A 19043-nucleotide genomic window follows, 5' to 3' on the forward strand; every position below is an offset into this window, starting at 1 on the left:
TGCTTAGTGACAATAACATGTCAGATTCGGGATGAGCTTACCTGGGTGCACTGTGTCTGTGCATGCTTTTGAGGTCGGGTATCTGCTCAGAGTGGCAGTCTGCATATTTTCCTGAGCCTCGTTCTATGATATACCCCATTATACCTATCCTCTGACATATCTATAAAACTTAGTAATTACATTAAAGATGTATCTTCCCTCCCCCAAAGTTAAAAAACAGGAAAGAAGGTAACAGTTTGCAGGACAGGTTAGTAAGCATGGCAGCTCATTGTTGAAGGAAATCAAAAATACTAGCCAGCGTTTCCAAATAGGAATCGATGTTTGGGAATCTAAATAAGTATTTGCTCACTTAAATTAATGGCCTGAGTTTTGGAGGTGTTGAGTTGATGCAAACTCTGAATGTTTTTCATCCTCAAAAATCTGGCCAATTGCTTTCATGTCTCTATGTGGAATGTACTCACCCAAGTTTGACAGTTTTGGCTCTAAGGTTTAGCTTGACTGAAAACAAACTGGCTTCAAAACTGTAGGGGAGGTTAGCAGCAGCTGCTCAAACCTATGTATCCAAGAAAGTAAATCTTAAAATGTCAAATGGATTTCTTCTCATGAAGTCAACCAGCAATAAACAGGAACAGAGACATACCTGGCAGGCGAAAACCAGACCTCAGTCTTCTGCTGCTTGCTCAGATGATGTTTCTGAGCAACCCTGCCCTGGATCAGGGGCTCAGGTGGACTTCTGTACAGGAACCTGAGGCTTGTCATGTTCATAACAACATCATTTCATGGCTAACTGGGGAGGTCCCAATGGACTGGAGGGTAGCAAATGTAGCACCCATCTACAAGAAAGGCAGAAAGGAGGATCCGGGAAACTATAGATCTGTCAGTCTGACCTCGGTAGCAGGGAAGGTCATGGAGCAGATCATCTTGAATGCCATTACAAGTCATATAATGGACAAGCAGGGGATCAGGCCTAGTCAGCATGGGTTTATGAAAGGCAGGTCCTGCCTGATGAACCTGATCTCCTTCTATGACAAGATGACCCGATTATTGGATGAGGGAAAGGCTGTGGACATTGTCTACCTAGACTTTTGAAAAGCATTTGACACTGTTCCCCATAGAATTCTCATGGAAAAACTGGCGGCTCACAGCCTGGATGAGCATACGATCTGCTGGATCAAGCACTGGCTGGATGGGTGGTCCCAAAGAGTGGTGGTCAATGGATTTAAATCCAGCTGGTGGCCGGTCACAAGTGGTGTCCCTCAGGGCTCGGTGTTGGGACCATTTCTGTTTAACATCTTTATTGATGACCTTGATAAGGACATACAGTGTATCATCAGCAAGTTTGCAGATGACATGAAGCTAAGCAGGAGTGTTGATCTACATGAGGATAGGGAGGCTCTACAGAGAGACGTGGATAGATTGGACCGATGGGCCAGTGCTAATGGAATGAGCTTCAACAAGGCCAAGTGCCGGGTCCTGCACTTGGGCCACAACAACCCCATGCATCGCTACAGGCTTGGGGAAGGTGGCTGGAGAGCTGCCTGGCAGAAAAGGACCTGGGGGTTCTAATTGACAAGCGGCTGAACATGAGCCAGCAGTGTGCCCAGGTGGCCAAGAAAGCCAATGGCATCCTGGCTTGTATTAGAAATAGTGTGACCAGCAGAAGGAGGGAGGTGATTGTCCCCCTGTACTCAGCACTGGTGAGGCCACACCTTGAGTATTGTGTCGAGTTCTGGGCACCTCAATATAAGAGAGATATCGAGGTGCTGGAGCAAGTGCAGAGGAGGGCAACGAAGCTGGTGAAGGGCCTGGAGAATAAATCTCATGAGGAGCGATTGAAGGAGCTGGGACTGTTTAGTTTGAGGAAGAGGAGGCTGAGGGGAGACCTCATCACTCTCTACAACTATTTGAAAGGACATTGTAGAGAGGTTGGTGCTGGTCTCTTCTCACAGGTAATTAGCGATAGAACAAGAGAGGATGGGTTCAAGCTGCAGCAGGGTAGGTTTAGGCTGGACATTAGGAAAAAACTCTTCACAGAAAGAGTGGTTAGACACTGGAATAGGCTGCCCAGGGAGGTGGTGGAGTCACCATCACTGAATGTGTTTAAGACTCGTTTAGATGTGGTGTTAAGGGATATGGTGTAAGGGAGAACTTTGTAGAGTGGAGTTGATGGTTGGACTCGATGATCCCAAGGGTCTTTTCCAACCTAAATGATTCTATGATTCTATGATCTATGATTTAGATATTTCTCTCTTTGGTTCTCAGTGATGGAGCTGTGAGCTGGCAGAATGATAACCTCTATATCATCCCTCCTCAAAATAAATGAATAATCCTGCAGGAAACAAGAGCTGCCCGTGCTGTGACAGACTGGTAAAGAACTGCTGTAAGATGTTTGCAATGCTTTGTGCATCTGCTGGTAAACTAAAGTTCAAAGTAGAAGGATAAAGGTAGTTAGCAAGCTTTCCAATTGAATTTGGTACTGCTGAAACTCAAAAGCTGAGAGCAGAATTAGTGAACCTTTTGGATTTAAGTATTTGAAATTCTAGCATAAAATTATCTTTCAGTAATGGAAAAAATAGAAATTAATATTGGAACGATTCTGCATTCAAGAAGTGCAAATCTGTCTTCAAGTTCATTTAGCAAAGTGACATTTAAATTACTATGAAGAATTGTGTGCACTATATGTTATTTGTAATTTCATAAAATGTTGGGATGAGATTGTCCTGGGATCAGCATGTGATTAAACTGATTATATACCTTACATACATGGTGTGTTTCTTATTCAGTCACAATCAAAATACAATCTACTTTTATTAATATAATAATTTAGATGTCATAAATGAAATCTCAGTTAAATATTTTTTAATTTCTATTCACAGCCTTTTATTCTCTATTAACAAACTAATTCCTCTCACCTAAAAAAAGACTCTGCTTTTCCCATCACCACGATGGCTGACATCTGCTAGGATGACCCTTGCCCCTAGCAGCAAAGCACCACTATGTAGAAATGGCTGACAGACAGATGCTCTTCTCCTGATTCTAAAGAACTTTAAAAATATGGATGGGTGCAGAAGAGGGCACCAAATACTAACCGTCAAAGCAAACACTGTTTTTCTCTCCTTAACACCCATGCTGAGTATTTTTCTTTTCCTCACTCCCAACCCCCGTGTATGCATATGTGTCTTAATACTCAAAATAAATCTTATTATTTTATTTTAAGTCCAGGAACACTTACATCCAATTTCCTTCGGGCCTGTTGATCTTCCTTTCTCTGCTGTGAAAATAAGGATGTGAGTAGCAGGGAAGGAAAGAATATGCTACCGTAACCCACGCTCGCACTCTGTGTCTCTCCTGACTGGCATCTTTAATGTCAGGCAGCAGAGATTAAAGTCACTAAGCCCAGAAGCCCACGTTTCAGTTCCTGCTGCACTTGCTGACCCCACCCTGGGTGTTATACAAAGAGGACTTTTAATGTAATGTGAAGACTTTATGGTTAAAATTACCTCAGGAAATTCCAGAATTAAGATTTCTGGTGTGATATGTTAATGGGACTATATTGCACAACTAGCACCTTCTGTGATTTTTATTGCTTTTATAGTTAACGGCTTATTATCTGTCACACATGCATTCTGCCCCAGTTCTTCAAAGTCAATTGAAGTCAAAATAGTCAAGGTTTCATTACAGCTATCCAGGGATAAATGAAGAATTACATGCTGATGGTAAGGGGCAGGGGTAGGGCAGAAGACAGAAACGACGACTTTACCCACTCATGGGATCCCTGTTGTCCCTGGATCACAGAATTAGACACCTCCAGCATTGTTCTCTTTTCCTGGCCCTGTATATGTTTGTTGCATTTTTTTCTATGTTGTGGCTGAATATCTGTATTCTGGTCCATACATAATTCCCATGGAAAAAAAGGAGTCCCAAATTAGAATCCCTTTGGACTTGGGCAAGTGTAGTTTTCCTCTGGATTAGCAGAGCACTGAACTATGTGGAAACTAACTGCCTAGTTTGTGATGTATGAGAAGAATGCTTTGTTTTGGTGTCTAGGAAACTTCATGGCTGAAAGCAAAGGCATTGGTAGATGTTGGACATATGAAAGGCAGTTATGCTGTGCTTGTTCAGAGATTTGAGAAACAAGCAGATGTTGATGTGAAAGAACTGAAAAAGTTATGAATCAGCAAATAAAAAAATAAATGTTATTATGGGAATACAGATAACTGCTAATAGTGGAATATTCTGGACATACCTGTCTGTCAGTCTATCTCTCTAATAATATATGTGCCTGAAGAAACGTGGCAAAATGTATTCACGCTTTTCCATGCATGGGATAGAAATGTATTCATGCTTTTCCATGCATGGGATAGAAAACTTTCATCAGACCTGCGTGTTGTTACGGCTATGCATACTCATAACTCAAGCTGTGGAAAAGCTTGGGAAACAACATGGGTGCTAGTAGCTCAAAATCAGGGTCTCTAAAAATCTAGAAAAGGTACATAACATAAACTACTCTGTAGACTAACGGCGATGCTCAGAGACCACTGATGCTAAAAGCTTCAACAAGAAGTAGCTGCCTTTGTGTGTTAATTCAGGGTACTCGTCTGTCAAGTTACTGAGGGATTTCTTAGGGTCTGTTCCAGGTCTGAGAAGGGAAAGGAGTCTTGGATAAAAGTTGTGCAAGCATCACAGTCAAATCATGGAAAGCTGAATGCCACTGAAATATATTTTGGCTTCTACTGAAAAAAAAATTATTTTAGACTGCAGCTTGACTGTATCTTTTTGCTTCTCTTCTTTGGTTCCCATCTTGATTCTTGTATTGCAACTGATATAAAGTGTTTGTTTCCATTTTCCTGGATCTTCACTGTCTATTCCTACTTGACCTATCAGTACTGCCATTATTTTGACTCTTGCATCTAATTGTCTGATGAAACCACAGTTACTGCCCACTTACCACACTTCCAACCAAATAAGCACTTTCACCCTTTCACTCAAGGTTTCTCTTGGGAAGAACTCATTCCTCATTACCTCATTCCCTGCTTTGAAAGCATCACGGTGATGCCTGCAGCACACATAAACAGCAATCAGGCAACTGGCTCCTGACCATGATCCCGAACAACATCAGTTCGCTCTTTCTTTGTGTTTCCCTGTCAATATCCGTGTTCCCACTGATGTCTCCAGTTCCATGCTCAGACTGTCTCCTCTTTTAGGCAAGGGCATCCTTTGTGAATTGCTGGTGCAGCACCTCATCGTGCAGTATAATGTGGGCTCCAGGTGAGAGCGTAAGACAACACACTGGGGCTGGTTGGTCTTAGGCGATCGCTATACTCCCCTGTGCGGGAAGACTGTCTGCCAGTTCCTGTACTGGATCTCCAGGCCACTGTCAGAGGAGAAGAGGGCTGGTTCAGCTGGCCCTTCTGACCCAAACTGCTGTACGAAGAATTTCTGGGAGCAGATGGAAGTGAAGACTGAGTAGGGTCAGGTCCCACTTTCTCACTATTATAATGGCCCTTTGGTTTGCGAGAAAAGTTAAAGCTGCCCTCTGAGTCTTTTATTTGGAAGACGCTGCCTGGCGGTCTGCCCCATCTGCTTCATCCAGGCAGTGAATCAAGCCTGTTGTACTTAAACCATTGACCCCTACTCTGAGAAATACCAGAGAAGAATAGACTTTAACTAAATCTTTCAGTAGCACCCTCGCCCCTTATTTTTCTCCCTCCCTCCCATTGTTTTGAAGCCAAGTCACTTTTTGTTTGCTGGAGGAAGATTAAACAAAGGAACCCACCAGCGGCGCCGGGGGCTTTTTGACGCACGTGTTGGTTGTATCACTCAGGCAGCCTTCCATCAGGTATGCCCGTACAGCTGCAGAGCCATTCACCGCCGAGCTGTAAAACTGCTGGCAGGTCTCACCATCTGTGCGGAAGACCGTGTGAGAACTTCCCTCCTTACTGGATGGCTTTCAAGACAAATGTCACCGCTGACCCCATTAAGATAGCCAAGGTTCAAGAAACAGCATAAGGCATTGCAAGGCTGTTCTCTTTTCTGTCCTGGTTGAGCGAGTCATGCAGTTTTTTAGATGTTCCCGCATCAAAAATACTTAAATGCTTGTAACATTTTAACATCGCGAAACACTGAGTAATTGTGAGACTCCTCCCATTGAATGTCTGAGACACCGCGGCAAAATTAGGGTCGGAAATTGTGGAATTTTTAAGCTACGCTGCTACCATAACAGGAAAGAAAATGGGAGGGCAAAGAAAAGCAAAGCCAACCCAAGAGCAAGAGCTAGCACTCAGAATCTGGTTTGGTAGCCTGGCACAGTCTCTGGAGAGAAATAACATTGACCTCTGTACCTAGTCCATCAGCCACAGATTCTGGTCTTGCTGTTCACAAAATCAAAATTCTTTCTTCCTCAAAGCCCTTGCCAACAACTCTCCCATCCAGCAGTGCATGAATTTCATTTCTAGCTGATTCTGAAAGACATTGAATTAAAAGTCATTTGAAACGATATCTGACTGTTGCAATGCAAGCATCTGTAGCTAAGACCCGGGCCTCCCTATAAATTATTGTTTTGGGTATCTCATAATCATATAGAGCTAAAACATATATTTCTTCTCCGTCTGTTCAGTATTCAGGTTACATAGCTAGCCAAATATTGTTACCCAAACATCTTTGCTTTCATGGGAAAATGTATATTTAAGCACGAAAAGCCAAGTCATTTTATCCAGAGAGACAAGTTGTCTTCTCTGTTCTTTTCCTTAACCAGTATAAGTTTCATCTGCAGCTGTAATAGATGCGGACAAGGGGAAATAACCACTAGGCTCCTAGTTCAAAGGCCACAGAAATCAGTGAGACATCTTCCTTTGCCTTCAGTGGATCTTGGATTATATCCCAAAAGCTGACCTCTGACTTGACAAAGATAGTTACTAGCTTCTTGTTCAGCTTAATGATGCTTAATGAACATGTCTAAGACATATTTGAGCAGTCCTAGGATGGCGTGAGCAGGAAATACACTGAGCACTAACATGATTTAAAGAGATAAAAGTTATCTGGCATTTTTTAAAGATTAGCTCACACCATCCAAACTTTTTAATCCAGATGCAGCTAGCTGTTACGGTTGTGTTAGCCATCTGGTACTATAGTCTTTGGCTGAAAACAGAAGCAATATGTATCACCACTGGTTTTTGTTTCCAGGAAAAAGGAACGCTGTTTTTATGATCATCCATTCATTTGGTATCAAGCACATTTCACACATGAGTTAACTGGAGACCTGCAGTTGATATATTCTGTGGTAAGAAGCAGCTTTGTGTGGCTGATGGTAGAAGCAGAGAGGCAGAGGGAGAGGCTGCAGTTTCAGTGTAACTGAATATAATATATTTGGGGGTTTTTATCTTTCCCTTCATAAAAAGATTCTTTATTCAGTGACGCATTGTCTCATATAACAAAAGGGTTTGTAGTACTTTCTGGTTTTGCAGTTCAAAGCGGATAACATCTTCAGCCATATTTTGCTAAGCATAAAAACATTTGTAATTGCTTTCCACTGACCTGCCCAGCAAACTACCAGTAATTTATTTCTATGTATTTACACACTTGAAAACAACGTTTTATTTTGTTCGAGTAACAGATGCATGCAAAAACATTACCAACAACAGAGAGCAGAAAGGAAACTGTGAAGGCAAAGGACATAGTGGCTGCTTAAAAAGGGTGTTCGTGGTACATGGGTACACGGCAGCACCAAATGACACCACCCAAGGGAACTTCCTGGCTTTTCATTGCGGGGCGGGGAGAGTAGATGACCTTTAAAGGTCCCTTCCAACCCAAAACCATTCTGTGATTCTCTCCAGGGAGACACAAAGTCTTTTCAAGAAGAAAAGGAGTGCTGCTGCCACACCATGCAGTAAGGGACACCAAAGTCTCCTATATCTCTGTGTCCTGGAGACAAGAGTAGAGTCAGAGCAGTTCTGTAACCTCAGGTTTCTCTATGTTTCCTGGGAAAAAAAGCTAGCACCCAAAAGAATGGAAGAAGATAACAAATCCTGGGTTCGCAGTTTGTGGCTTCATTTGACCAATGCACAGAGTTAGCAAGTGATGGAGCCCAAGAAGGATGCTCAGCTATGGCCTGCCTGGCAGCAGTTGCGTCAGTTTTTTGGACCATAGAGGCCAGCTCCTTCACAGGTTGCCCTTAAAAATGCCCCCACTCTCTATTTCAATGAAACAAACCAGTATTTCTGTCAGGTTGGTGTGTAGGTCCCTTCTCTGCTCCTAGTTACATCCAAGCTGACCTGTCATGCTCTTTTTTGAGAGGCTCACTGCTCTGGCTCAGCTCCCAGAAAGCAGACTAGCATGGAGATTTTCCCTGTGCCATTCCTTCTATATCAGCATAAGAAATTTCATACCCTCAAGGGCCCCTGTCAGCACTTACTACCTGACAATTTTATTCCAGGGCTACTGGTGGCCAGGAGATGCCAAGGAGGGCCCCATGGCCTTTTCCTGAGCTGTCATTCAGCTAAGGATGATCCTGCATCCCACAGTGTTCAAACACCCATCTTTACCTTATACATGTCATCCAGCTATTTTGTATCTTAGATACCTGTCACCTCAGTATCTAAATCCCAAAGGAACAACTTAAGGAACTGGGGGGAAGCTGGAACTGGGGGCAGATTTCAGTGGAAGCTACTCGTCTAACCCGCTGAGGTGTCTGAAACGCTTCCACTGAGGTATATATATCTAAGTACTTGAATAGCTTAAAGGATCTGGGCTTAAGCGCTGATGTGACTGTTGAAAATGGCTCCTACGTCACTTACGCTTTATTGAAAAAAAATTAAGTGTTAAATACAGAGAAGCTTCAGAAACGCTGCAAATGTATATATATAGCTGCGCAGGCTTCTCTGAGCAACAGCAAGTTATACCAGCCAGTATAGCTGCTCACAAGCCTGCAAGAACAAACAGATCAAGAGGCCCAATAATCCAGATTCCTAAAACCCCACCGGAAAAATATGCTAAGCAATAGGAGCTAACATTATGACAATGACAATTACTCTTGAGATTAGACGAGTCCACCACATTGCAGGTAGATTAGCAGGCGGCTGGATTCACCCTGGCCATTAAGATCTAATAGGGCATTCTGTTTCTTAATAAGTCAAACTTTATAAATCTGGTCTTCAAAATGGTCTTGGGAAGTGTTCTGCACGGACAAGTTCTGCTGCGGTTGAGACGCAGGGCTATGCCTGCGCTTCTCGGAAACAGCGAGCTGCAGCAGGGAGAAGGTTAACCTCTGTTTCTTGCCATTTGCTTACCATCCGCCTGCGGTCCAGCTGACTGCCGTGCAGGCAGGCTCTCCGGCATGCCTGGGCATCCCCGGGAATATGGCTTTCCATATGATCTGAAGTGCCATGCGGCAGCCATGCCTGCAAGCCTGCAGTTGGCGCAGCAGGAAAGGCTGATCTTGAGGACAGACTTTGGCAGGCAGGAGAGACATCCCCTCGAGGGAAACTCCATGTGTTTTCATTGAGACGGGAGCTGGCAAAACGCCGCCTTTTACACGGTCCCGCTATTGCCATTTACAGTTTGTGAGCAGTGAGGGTCAGACCGCCTGCCTGTGGTGTACCTGCAGTTGTAAAACATCAGATCTTCTTTGTTATTTTTCTGTCTGTGTCTATATTTGTGCTGCGTGAAACCACTGTTCGTGCCTGAAGAAGAACCCTTGCTAGCGGTATCAGGATTGAGAGGAGTCCCCAGCCTGTCCTCTGGCTGACGGAGCTGGAAACCTCCCTTCGCAACTGCCATTGTTTTGCACTCAAGTGAAGCAGCAGCTAAATCTTGTGCCTCGTCCTCAAAGTGCCTGGCAGTTTTGCTAGCTCTGGGAGCAGCGTCACTGATAATTAAAAAAGGAAGAAAGGGGGGGAATGAGCAAATGAAATGAGCAATATCCAAAGCAAACAAGGAAAGTAATGGCATAAGGGGAGGCAGCGGGTGAGCTCCCCTTCCCTGCTCTGCTCAGGGCCTCGGCCATCCTCCCACCGCCATGGATTGGCGTGGCAACATGATGGGGACACAGCCACGTTTCGGGGCTAATACACATCCTCCATCCTCCCCATCACAGCTGCATCTGGCCCTGCGGTGGGTTATCCTCTCTCTCCAAATGTTCAAGTCATTATCAGTTTGACAAATCCAATATATATAGAAAGATCTCCAGGCAAAATCTGTATTTCCAGAAAACAAGATTCCTATACCATCTGCAGCTAATTGTTTCATACCATATTCGTCTCAGTCCTGCTGAGCCTACTCTAGGCCTGCTGAGCCCATCACTTACCCTGGTTTTACACTGGAGGAGCTCCACTGTCTTCAGCGGATTAATGCGATTAACACTTTTGTGTGCGAGAGCAGAATCCAGGGATGAAGGAGCATTCACCGCCACCCCAGAGCGTCCTCATCATCACCTTAACACTGACAGGGACACACTTTGGTGGCGAGCGATGAGTCTGGTTTTCAGGGAAGAGGGAGGGGAGGCAGCCAGCCAAAACTCAGGTTGCGGTGAGGAGGGGAAAGACACGTCACTGCCTCCGAAACCAGATCCAAACCACGGGGCAGGGAGAGGCCGCTGCAAAGGGCTGCAGCAATGGCCCTGGGCTCCCCTCTTGCCTGGGGTGATTGGCAGCATTTCCCCTCAGTCAAAATTAGAGAAAACAACAGAGCTCAGCAGTAATCTCAATTCTAGAGCCTTGTTGAAACTCTAGACACACATATCTGACAGATACAACAGAGATTAATGAGCCATGACCAGAAGTTTGATTTTTCTGTCAAGTGCTCCCATCCGTTTTTAATAAACAGAGGAACAACATAAACTCCAGCGCCTGCTCTCCGTTGTTTAAACCGGGCAGGTTGCTTTTGGTACCATGTGTGTCTGAGCTGACTTATAACTCCAAACCACTGAAAAATGCCAGGGGTTTATTGGGTATCTTTTTTCTCCTGTTGGCCCTTTTGTGGCTCCTCCTGTGATGAGCTTTGCTCCTTGCATATTGTTTCTTTTCTCCTCAGCATGGGCTGTCTGGTGTTTTACCACTGGAAACTGTCGAACATAATATGTTTACAGCTAAATGAGTTCCATTTAGTGTCATTGGTGTATTACATGGAGCACATAAGTGCCTAAAAAGCCCACTGCTTTGTTTTAAACAGCGCTCCGCTTTATTTTTTATGGGGTTTTGGAACATGGCTTCCTCATCCCTTCCAAGTACAACGGGCTGAGCCAGCTAAGAGCGGAGCCTGAGGAACATGTTGTAGTCTCTTCATGCTTCTGGTTACTTACATTACGATCAGGCATTGCTCTCATAAAATAATAATCAGTACACAGACATCTGAATTTGTCAGGAATTCATGGTAAAGCAGTCCCTAAGGATTTGAGGCCACAGAAATGTATCTGAGAATTCCTCTATTTTTATTTCTCACAAAGCATGATAGAAGCCACAAACAAAACAAAAGACTATCAGAGGATGGTTTATACCCTGAGGTATTTATGGGAGGGGAAAAAAGAGAGCGAGAGAACGCTGCCATAAATCTAACTGGCCACAGAATGTCACTCTTGCTCCATGCAAATAAAGCTGAAAGTGAATTTACCTGGTAATATAAAACCTGAGTCTTAAGGAAAGCAGCTCAGGGAAGATCTTGCCTGTAGAGAGATGCAGTGTGGCTATGCAGGCATGTACGAGTGGGTACACACACTCACTCCCACAGGGAACCGAATGACGTGCCTGAACAAAATACCTTTGCAGACCTACGGAGCTCTGATCTGGGTCTGTATCCGAAGCTGAATCCTGCAGACAACTCTTCTCCCAAAGGGTCTCGCCAATGGGTCTGCACTGGGGGGCTTGGAGGGAGGAAACCCCTGGATCCTAATAACCCTCCCCACGTTGAGACAGGCGTACACAGAAAGTCCCAGCCTGTGCTTAGGGCACTTCAGTCTCCCTGCAGAAAACACCTGATTTTCAGTAGGATTCTGGCTGTGAGTGAGGTCCTTTCTGGGAGGCAGGCTCAGGGCCACGGAGAAACAGACTAGGCTATATTATTTTAAACAAAAGCTGCTCTTGAATAGAAAGCACTCTCAGTTTCAAAACATGAAATAAAAGCTGCCCTGAAATTGAAATTGTCCTTGACTTGATGCCGCCTACAACTGAAATTGCCACTAAATTTAACAGACCGATGCTTAGCATTTAATTGCCCCTGAAAAGAAGTCACCGTCAGGAAGGCACAGTATCAAAAACCAAATCTTTTGTTTTTTAGTCAGGGCTTCGTTTCAAGTAGCAGGCACCTGCTTCTCCAAGCTGTGACCTTGACCCGAGTAGGATGCACAGGTGAACCCCCGTGCAAGGGAGGGACCCCACCGCGGTGCCACCTCTATGTAGAGGGAAGGCACCAGCTGCAGGGCGCCTCTGGATTTATCCTTTGGGAAAAAAGCTTTCCCTGGGTCCAAAATAAGACTGGGGAAGCAGAGCAGGGATTATCTGCTGGCCCCCAGGGTTGGAGAGGTCTGGGGCTGAAGGACTGAGACCTTCTCCCTTCCGGCTTGGTGAAGCTTCTCTGGAGAAGATACTAGAGCTTGCATGATCTGTCTGTGGTCTGCTAAAAACGCATTTTTACAGATTGGCAAAGGTGAAAGAAAATGGTTTTCAGCTCTAATCGTATTTTGCGTAACTGCAAGAATTTTTCCTGTCTCAGGTTGGCCCCAAAAGTGCAAATCTTGAAAAAAATTTGAATATAAAGAATAAGATACAAAAATTCAGACCAGATCAAAAAGAAGTTAGTTCTGAAATGTTGGTCTTTGGTAAGCTGTGAAGTGTTTTGACTTAAGTTTTGGAGGTTTTTTACTATTTTGGTGTAAATCTACTTAGATTTCAAAACAGAAGCTTGCTTTCAGTCTAAAAATTACATCTTTTCTTTTGAAAGTATAGAAAGAGGATATTTTGATCATTTTTAAAAACATTTTCCAATTGTATTTGAATATGGTGTATTCATAAAAACATCCCCTCTCCTCCCTAAGGCTTTGATTTTGACAAATCCACATTTTCCAGTGAAAAACATTTCCCAGTACACTTCCCAATTTTCTCTAATATTTACATCTGTTCTTGTCTGAGAACATGTCACAGCTGTAGATCAACAGGAATCGCACAGAACACGGTTGATTTGTGGTCAAAGTAATATTTCTAAATCAACTTGCATTTAAGAGTAGTGAATAGTACATGTCCATATACCAGCAGTGTATCATAAGGATTTTGTAGTGCTTTGATATTTTTTACATTTCTTTTGCATAATTACACATGATTCATGTGTAATTGTAATTTTTACAATTATTTTACATAATTACATGTTATTAGAGCTGAAATTTGGGCAGAGTTAAAGACTGCGAGCCAGATCGTCAATGTTTCAGGCACCCGCCCTGATGGCATCATCTGTCTCAGGAGCTGCGCAAATTGGACGAAAAGGGACTACTGTCCTCCAAAATTAGAGCCACCCCATAGCGATACACGTCTGCGGAGTGGCAAGGAAAAGGAAAACTCTTTGTCTCTGCCACTTTTATCCTTAGCCACAGCTTTGGCGTCGTATTGTGTGATCCCGGTTAGACATGGAGCTCCCAGGGAGTCGAAAGGAAATTCATGGGAAGCTGCACACCGCTTTCCTGCGTCTGTCCCTGCTCTGCCTTCATCCCTGGCCCCCAAACCACAGGCACTCGGATGCAGGCAAACCCACTGAGGGGCTTCCATTCAGTCCCAGAATATTGATTCCTCTGGCAAAAATATCAAATTTTCCATGCACTTGGTAATTAAGGGGAGGAAGGGTCCCGCACGCAGCATCCGTGGGGCGTTTTCTTCACCTTCACCAGGCGGCTCAGGCGTTTTCGTCATAAAAGTGGTTGCTGAGTGGGACACACTACCCTCTGTGACGGTGAACATTAATAACAAGCTTAGCTCCTGGGCTTCGCCAGCGACCACTTTCTGACTGGCTTTCTGCTCCTCAGAGCCCAGGAAGGCCTTTGTCGGCTGAGGCGCGCAGGGTGGGTGGATGCCTTGCTTCCCTGCCTGGATTATCCCTCGTCCCCTCTGCATTTTAAGAGATTTGGTGGGCCCGTTAACAGCTTCTACCTGTTTTAAGACCTGTGACAGGAGGCTGAATGGCTCGCTTCATGCGGCCCCGTTCGCCCGCCGCTCCTGCTAGCGGTGTTGACATGATTTATGTAAATCATAAAACGTGGCGGGGTGACCTCACGAGTGTCCAGCTCTCTTCACTCACGTCTCCGGGCAGAAGGGCTAGTATTTATAAACAGTGGTATATTCACGTCTCAGTAACCTGCTTTATTTACACTGCTCGCGCAGGGCCGCTACCACACAAATGAAATATTATTCCCCGCCATGTGCGTTTCGTTTTTCTGTCGGCTGTGTGTTTTCTTTCATGCGTTGCCCTCGCTGCCGCTGAGCTTGTCGGCAGCTCCCCCCGGCACAGGGCTGAGGAGAGGGGAAAGGGGAGAGTTACGTTCGCTGCCGTTTCCAGGGCAGCGTGGTGACAAACGAGCGTGGGACGCCCGGCCGCCAGACTAGCGAAGCCTGCGTTGGGGCTCCAATCTGCACCCTGGTTTCCGCAGGCTGGAGGGGAGCGATCTGGTCCCCTTGTATTAACAACTGGTCAGACTGCCACAACACAGCCCCTCGTCACAGCTGACCCCCGCCTTTGCTCATGGCACCCCCAGCCCATCGCATCCTCCGCTTGCTGTGCCGCTGCTGGTGGGATGCTAGCTCCTGGGAGATCCCGGTCTTGGCCATGCTTTGATGAGGGCAGCTGAGAGTTAGTCGAGGCATAATCAAGCTTCTCAGGCATCTGGGTACGGCTGAACCAGCTGGAATTTTCTAGCAAAGTCATCTTTTCGCAGTCATTTTTAAGGAGATCTTTTTACTACAGCCTCCAAAGAGCTCGTTTCTGGCTCATGAATTAAGAGAAAAACGTCTTCTCTCCCAAAATAATCACAGTAATGAACTCAACAATAAAAGCTGCTTATCACCCTTCTGGTTTTTGGGTTTTCTTTTTTCATATTTTCTTTTTATCACTAATTAAAAACAGGGAAGGAAGGTTTAATGCTTTTTAAAATATCTTGTTTAAAGTTGTGTCTAGTTCATTATCTCCCCGGCTTCTGCTGTTTTGAAAATGTCTTTTTTTTTTTTTCTTCTAATTTTCTCATCGAGATGTTTACGGTAAATATTAACTTATGAACAAGTCAAGAAAATCAATAGCTGGAACTCCGTCAATCTTGAAAGACTGTGCGCATTTCAAAATGAACTCCACGGCCTGAAGCTCCAGAGGAGAAAGAGCTCTCTATTGCCTTTACTGATGGAAAGGGAAAAGTATCTCATAAAAAAGCTCCGTTTCTGTAAACTGCATATGCCTGACTCCTCTAGCAGCACTTGAATGACATCTAAATCATGGGGCCCTGGAGTGCTTGCTGGCTTCTGGATTCAGATGCATGTTCTGGCCACATCCTGGCTGTGTGCAGGGATGGGACCTGTGTCTAAAATGGATCCTCCTGTCCTGTACCATGGTTTCCACAGGAAGAAAACGCTTGTGTCTGGACAGGGAGGGGACAGTTGGTGCTGTGAAATGCCATGGAGGCAGGGAACATCTCTCCGGTGTTCGTTAGAAAGCAGAGCAGGGGCAGAGCTAAGGAAGGATCAGGATCTGGGCAGCCACTTATTTGCTGGGTACCCCAGGAAAGTTCAGCTGCCAACCTGGGGTCATGGGCTGTGGGATGGGGGAGCAGCTCCGCTGGGGCCGGCAGGCACATCTGGAAGCAGACGTTTGGCTTGCGGCTGCAGCCCATGTGTCAGGTTTGGTGTGTGTCTGGAAAAGTGCTGCGAGGACCATCACCCCCGGGACAGGGGCGGGGAGAGCGGGAAGAGCCAGATGACTGAAAAAACTTGCTAAGGGAAAGTACTTTTCTCTTTATGTGCTTGCATATCCTTTTACCTGGCCTCCCAGGTTCACAGCTGCATTGGCTTTCCCCGCGATGGAGGAATTTCTGTTTGTTAAAGGCATTCGGCAAGGCTGTGGTAAGTCTCCATGGTTTGCTGGTTGGGATCACAAGGCGGTTTAGTTATTTGTCAAAAAGCACTTGTTGAAACCTGGGCCCTTTTGCGTTTCCCCATCTTTCAGAAGGTTTTTAGGAAGGGTCTGATTCTGCCCACCCTCCCTCATAGCAAATAGCACTTTTTTCCCTAGCGGCAGTGGGATTGCCTATGCAGAGCCTGCACAAATAGAGGTAGCAGAATTGGCTTCAGGAAATTTTCAATATTCTTGAAGTATATAATAAATTATTTCAGAAATCTAAACAACACTGAAATGAAAAATTGTCCCATTGAACCAAAAAGAAATTCGGCTGGGGATCCCCCACATTTAGTATTTCATATTTTGAAAAATATCAATATTCACTTCAGTTCCTAGTTGAGGAACTGAGGCCACATTGTAATTCTTACAAGATGGATTTCCTGCTTTCACTCAAGAGGTTTTTCCCCATAAAGTTTGGTAGGAAGCGTGTTGAGCCTCATTAACTCTCATCTTGTTGCTAAAACAGTGCTGGAAACTGTTGGAGCTGTGTGTTAGGCAAAGCTGCCTTGGCTGCGTGGACAGCAAGTGAGGAGTTGCTGCAAGGCGAGGTGAACCAAGGTATGGTGAAAAGCAAAAGCAAATCAAATAGGATTGCAGAAGGAAGCTTGTCTCCAGTAACACATAGTGTATCCCATTGTTCTTATGTGTCAGTACCTAAGGTCAGATTTCCCTTCCAAAATCAGACAGGACTGAGCTAGGAACTAAGGGGGACACTTCAGAGTGCTATTCTTTGAGATAGCTCCACCTTTATTCCTGCTATATTTAATTGGCTGTCCACAAAATCACCATAATATCTCTCTAGATCTCACAAAAACATATTTTGCTCTTGCTCTCTCCATCATCCTTTTTACCCTGGCACTTTCTGTCAGCTTCTGTAGAGTTACTTCTCATTTACAGAGGGGTGCAGGAGAGGAGAGCTAAAGACTTTGCATCTGATTTTTTACACACAGTGCGTAGTCTTCCTTTATCCCTCTCAGTCTAGCTCTCAGTGAAACAATAAGAAAGGTGCCTTGAGGATCTGGCTCTGAAAACACTTCAGCACCTCCTAAAGAGAAGACAACAGGAGCCAGCAGTGCTCAGGATACTGCATCTCTGGGCCTAGACTGCGATCTTGCGCACATTCTGTCTATTTTATTCCCTGGCTCAGGGTGGGGATAGCCCATGTACATGACTCCAGATGCTAGCAATAAAGAGAGCATTGAAAGCAGAGTTGGGCCAAAATGTTCTCTTTGGATTTCTTTGGGAGTATGGGAAAGTACAGATTGAGATTCAGGATGTAAACTTTCCCAATGGAAAGACTGATACAGTCAGTGCGATTTTTAGGTGGAGGGGGAAGGCTGGGGAAAACCTGTTCCCCTCCAGTGTATCTGCTGCATGAAGTGAGCAGCGACGCTTTCTAAGCCGGCATCAGAAATTCTGCCTAGGGTGCCGTGTACCGTATATCGCTGAAAGGAGAATAACACGGTATTGATGTCCAACTATGCGGGCTTAACCTTTTAGCCCCGAGGGACCACTGGGAGTTTTGTCTGAAGAGTGCCCGCAGGGTCAGGGCACAAATTTGCAGGTGCAAAATAGCATTTGCAACTACAGATCACAAAGGTGCAAATGTCACGTTCTGGTCTTTTGCTCTGCCATCCGCCAGGCTGCAGGCGGAAAGCCGGGTGCTGCGCGGAGCTCCGGGAAAACCCATGAACCTAATTGTTTAATAGCATTCCAGTCAAAGGATGTATGTCCTCCTGCTTCTGTAATGTGCATTTTCGTTTTCTGGCTGGGCTCGGACACCGCCTCTTTCTGACAGTTTCTCGAGTCGTGACCTTCAGAGTCTGCGTGTGGCTTCTCTTTCTTTCTGCATCCAGCCTGGAGATTTTACAAACCTCCCACCGAGGGGGACGGATTATTTTAGATCACACTGACACCTGCATTCTTTTACCTTTCTGTGTTCCCAGAGAGCTGTAATATTTACCAACAAGAATCTCTTCTCAATCTAATCCTGTTCACATGAATATCACATGAGGCTACCTCCTGCAAGAGGCAGCCTTAAGATGTAATGCATGTTTTTGTGCTTACCATCTTCCTTCCCTTGTCCTTATTTTGCCTTCAAAGGGGCTGTGTACGCGAGAAGGGTGAAAAGACATGGGCCTTGGACTGCAGACCTGCCTGAATTATGGCGGGTGCAGCTCAATATTTGCTATCCGGAGAGCATGAAGTACAGTGATTGCATTTATTAAACATGTCAGGGTAATTTCCAAACTCCGGCACTGCCACAGCGCTGTGAGAGAAGGCTTGTATTGCTGTACGAGTCCAACTTGTCTGCCAACATGTCTACCCGTTCTGCAGGTGTATGAGTTACAGCCCAAGGCAAAAATATCCATGCCTTCCCCAAAGATCTCATGGTGCTTCTGCAGGCCAGATGGTTCCAATTTGAGGCCTACGCTCGGTGATGTAGCTGTATTGAGTTTCTTCCCTGAAACCAACAAAACCTGCTTTAGCATTTTGCTTGGATTAAAATATTTGTCCCTTTTTTCACAGGGCAGAAGAGGGACTCCTGAAGCCACTGAAGGAAGGAAATCATTACAGGGTTCTACAGAAGTAGGTCATGTGCTACAGCTGCTCATAGTTTAAGAGGAAGAAACATGGGACCTCAAACATGGAACATGACTCCTTCAAAATGCTTGAGAGCAACCCAAGAAAAACATCCTTAGAGGCTTATTTAATAAACATTATCTATAATAGTCTCAATGTGTGCTCATGTTTCCTTAGGAGTTTGCACCTACTTCCCAGAGCTAACAAGATTCCAAAATAGAGCGCAGAATAATTTAATGAAAAGGATTTAATAGTTTGTGTTAAAGCTAATATGGTCCATTAGGAGCTGTCATTTTATAAACAATGAAGATATGTTACCCTCTCTATTGCCG

General features: G+C 44.9%; 1 long non-coding RNA gene across 1 annotated transcript in view; it reads left to right on the plus strand.

Moving 5' to 3' along the window:
* LOC128914801 (uncharacterized) overlaps positions 1 to 18828 on the plus strand; it is a 35288-nt gene extending 16460 nt beyond the window's left edge. Inside the window, exon 3 of the long non-coding RNA XR_008468440.1 lies at positions 18658 to 18828. This is a non-coding gene — a long non-coding RNA (uncharacterized LOC128914801). The remainder of the gene's footprint in view (positions 1 to 18657) is intronic.
* Positions 18829 to 19043: the final 215 nt, after the last annotated feature.

This window comes from Rissa tridactyla, chromosome 1 (genome assembly GCF_028500815.1).
Source record: "Rissa tridactyla isolate bRisTri1 chromosome 1, bRisTri1.patW.cur.20221130, whole genome shotgun sequence".
NCBI lineage: Eukaryota > Metazoa > Chordata > Aves > Charadriiformes > Laridae > Rissa > Rissa tridactyla.